Below are 4,502 nucleotides of genomic sequence, written 5' to 3' on the forward strand. Positions count from 1 at the left end.
GAAGCATGATCTTGAGCAGTCATTGGTTCTCTCTGAGCTGCAGGCTCTTTAGCAGTAAAATTTTATGAATATTATCCACCCTCCGTAGTGGTGAAAATTACATCAGATAAGTAACTGAGCAATTGTTAGGACATTGAAGAGATCACTATAGAAAAGTTAAGTCACAATTTGTCACTATGCCTCTTTTCCCATGCTATAAGATTTTAAAAACTCTTCAGTAAGACTAGACATTAATATTCTAAGACTAAACGTAAGATTTACACTGTAAGACTAAAAGAACTCTATTACCCATGCTATAAAACTAAAAGATTAAAATAATTCAATCTTCTCTATGAAAGTATCTGTGAACATTGTCAACTAGAAGTGATTCCCCAGCCTCTCTGAAACTCTGTAGCACATGCTGTCTTGCATCAAGCAGACCTGAGTTTGAACTGTGGCTCTACTACTCACTACTGGTATGATCTTTGAGGAAGTTACTTAATGTGCCTCAGAGTTTTTTTGTGTACGTACCTAATATGTAATTCAAATCTATTCTTTTTTATTATCAAATAGTAACATTATTGCATTTATTTATGAAGAAACAGGCTGAGAGGCTAGGTTTCTTTTCTAAAGACATATAACATGTAAATACTTAAGTTGAAATTTGTTTTTTATGATGCATGTACTATTTTTAATTCACAAATATTATATTATTATGTACAACACATTGTTTTGAAATATGTCTACACTGTGGAATGGCTAAATTGAGCTAATTAATATATGCATTACTTCACATGCTTATCATTTTCTATGGTAAGAACACTTAAAAACCTACTCTTTTAGCAATTATCAAGAATATAATACATTGTTATTCACCATAGTTACCATATTGTACAATAGATCTCTTGAACTTATTTGAATTGGAATTTAAACCCAGAACCATCTAGATCTGAGGTCATCATCCTTTCCATTAAGCAATGGCGCATAATCAAAAGTGGAAAGCACACAGTAGACGTTTGGTAAGTGCAGGCATAATAAGCCTGTTGGCCCTGAAGTCAAAGTGCCTGGATTCATTCTTGCTTTGCCATTTGTTAGCTGTGTGACCATGAGCATTATTCTTAACCTCTCTGTGCCTCAGCTTCTGCCCCTATAAAATGGACATAAAAGTGGTACTACCTTATAGGGTTGTTCTGAGTACTGAGTTATTGTATACAGACTACTAGAGTAAGTGCTTAACAAATATGAACTATTATTGCTGAACAGCAACAATTTTCTGAACTTCTCTTCACCAGTCTGTAAGTATGTTACTGTCCACTTTATGAAGAAGCAAGATATAGTTGCAAAAAAGAAAATGATTTATTTTTAGAGTTATTAGTAAATCATAAGTGCTTTTGCCAATGCATACATAAAATTCTGAGTTTTCATTTACCACTCAGACAAAAGAGGGGATATTTTTTATCTTTTTTAGCATACATTCATGCAGATGCATTTTCAAGAAGTTTGGCAAATATAAAAAGTAGAAAAAATAGATCTCATAGTTTCGTCATCCAGCACAATCATAGCCAATTTTTTTTGCATTTTATTCTGTTATTTATTTCTCTTGTAATGTATATGTAGATATGTAAGTACAGTTAAGACAATATTACATATGTAGGTATATTTCTTAGTTCTACTTGTTTATATAATGAAGATTTCTTTGGCTTCAAACATTATGAAAGGCAGTTCATTCAGTCATGGTCCATTGTCCCTTTAAAGTATGTTTAAGATAAAGCTCAGCAAATTATCGTTTTTGATCCCAAATAGAGCTTTTTAAATATAACAGCACTAGAATCTTAATGGGAGTTAGTTCTTATTTTTAACACATTACATATGAAGTGATATATCACAGGAAACAGCATTTTAAGAAAATATCATTTCCTTTCTCAAACGATAATAAAAACATCCACTTTTTTCCAAAATGAAATAGAAAGTAATAAAAATAATCTTCTTAAGCTATATACATTATGTTTTATGTATCTTGGGACTTTCTCCAAAGTGCAAATTTTAGAAAAAAATCATTGTGGTCTTTGAACATAATTTTTAGCATAAGCAAATTATCTACATCTAATTATACTTAGCACTTTTCATCTGGAGTGTGTCAAAGCAATTCACACAACTTAATAAAAACTTAGGTTTTTTAATTTAAAGATTTAATTTGAGGTGATATTCAGCAACAACAAAAAATTCTACCCCCACGAGGGGCCGGGTGCAGTGGCTCATGCCTGTAATCCCAGCACTTTGGGAGGCCAAGGTGGGCGGATCACGAGGTCAGGAGATCGAGACCATCCTGGCTAACACGATGAAACCCACGTCTCTACTAAAAATACAAAAAATTAGCTGGGCATGGTGGCGGGCGCCTGCAGTCCCAGCTACTCGGGAGGCTGAGGCAGGAGAATGGCATGAACCCGGGAGGTGGAGCTTGCAGTGAGCCGAGATTGCACCACTGCACTCCAGCCTGGAAGACAGTGAGACTCCACCAAAAAAAAAAAAAAAAAATTCTATCCCCACAATTTTTTTTTTGTGTGTGTGAGACAGGATCTCATTCTGTCATCCAGGCTGGAGTGCAGTGGTGCAATCACTGCTCATTGCAGCCTCGACCATCCAGGATCAAGCAATCCTCCCACCTCAGCCACTCATGCATTTCATATGTAATGTGTTAAAAAATAAGAACAAAATCTCATGTTTGGAACTATAGGGATGCCGAAACCCGGCTAATTTTTTAACTTTTTGTAGGTACAGAGTCTCACTATGTTGCCCTCCAAATCCTGAGCTCAAGCAATCCTCCAGCCTCAACCTCCCAAAGTGCTGGGATTACAGGCATGAGCCACTGTGCCTGGCCAAATTCTTTATAAGATACTATTAGGTTGGTGCAACAGTAGTTGTGGTTTTTGCCATTGAAAGTAATGGCAAAAAACTGCAATTACTGTTGCACCAACTTAATACATATGATAATATATAATTATAGACTCAATTTTTATTTTAATTCTCTGTGTGTTCCATTGACATTTATTTATTTATTTATTTATTTATTTATTTATTTATTTATATTTCTAACTTAATTCTAGGTTTAGGAGTACACGTGTAGGTTTGTTATGTAGGTAAATTGCGTGTCATGAAGGTTTGATGTGCAGATTATTTTGTCACCCAGATAATAAGCATAGTACCTGATAGGTAGTTTTCTGATCTTCATCCTCCCCCCAACCCTCCACCCTCAGGTAAGCCTCAGTGTCTATTGTTCCCTTATTTGTGTCCCTGTGTACTCAATGTTTATTACCCCACTTAAAAGTGAGAACACATGCTATTTGGTTTTCTGTTCCTGCATTAAATCGCTGAGGATCATGGCCTCTAGCTACATTCCTGTTGCTGTAAAAGACATGATTTTATTCTTTTCTATAGCTGCATAGTATTCCATGGTGTATATGTACCACATCTTCTTTATCCACTCTTCTGTTAGTGAGCATTTAGATTTATTCCGTGTCTTTGTTTTTGTCAATAGTGCTGTTAGGATCATACACCTGCATGTGTGTTTATGGTAGGACAATTTATACTCCTTTGTGTATGTACCAAATAATGGGATTGCTGGGTCAAATGAGAGTTCTATTTTAAGTTCTTCGAGAAATTGCCAAACTGCTTTCCACAATGGCTAAACTAATTTACATTCCCACCAGCAGTGTATGTGTGTCCTTTTCTCCACAACCTCAAAAGCATCTGTTATTTTCTGACTTTTGATTAATAGCTATTCTGACAGGTGTGACTTTGTATCTCACTGTGGTTTTGATTTTCTTTCTCTAATGATTAGTGATGTGGAACATCTTCTCATATGCTTGTTGGCCATGTGTATGTTGTCTTTTGAAATGTGTCTGTTCATGTCCTTTACCAATGTTTTAATGAGATTGTTTGTGTTTTGCTTGTTAATTTGTTTTGTCCCTTATAGATTCTGGTTATTAGACCTTTGTGGGTTGCATAATTTGCCAATTTTTCTTTACATTCTGTAGGTTGTCTGTTTACTCTGTTGATAATTTCTTTTGCTGTGCAGAAGCTCTTTAGTTTAATTAGGTCCCATTTGTCAATTTTTGTTTTTGTTACAATTGCTTTTGTCATCTTCAGCATGAAATCTTTGCCAAGACCTATGTCCAGAATACTATTTTCTAGGTTATCTTTCAGGGTTTTTACACTCTTAGGTTTTATATTTATATCTTTAATCCATCTTGAGTTAATTTTTTTATATATTGTAAGGAAGAGGTCCAGTTTTAATCTTCTGCATATGGCTAGCCAGTTATTCCAGCATCATTTATTGAATAGAGATTCATTTCCCCCATTGCTCATTTTGGTCAACTTTGTAGATGATTAGATGATGTAGGTGTGTGGCTTTATTTCTGGGCTCCCTATTCTGTCAGATCTATGTGTCTGTGTTTGTGCCAGTGTCATGCTTTTTTGGTTACTGAAGCCTTGTAGTATAGTTTGAAGTCAGCTAACGTGATGCC

The sequence above is a fragment of the Gorilla gorilla genome, chromosome 9, assembly GCF_029281585.2.
Source record: "Gorilla gorilla gorilla isolate KB3781 chromosome 9, NHGRI_mGorGor1-v2.1_pri, whole genome shotgun sequence".
In the NCBI taxonomy this organism is placed as follows: Eukaryota; Metazoa; Chordata; class Mammalia; order Primates; family Hominidae; genus Gorilla; species Gorilla gorilla.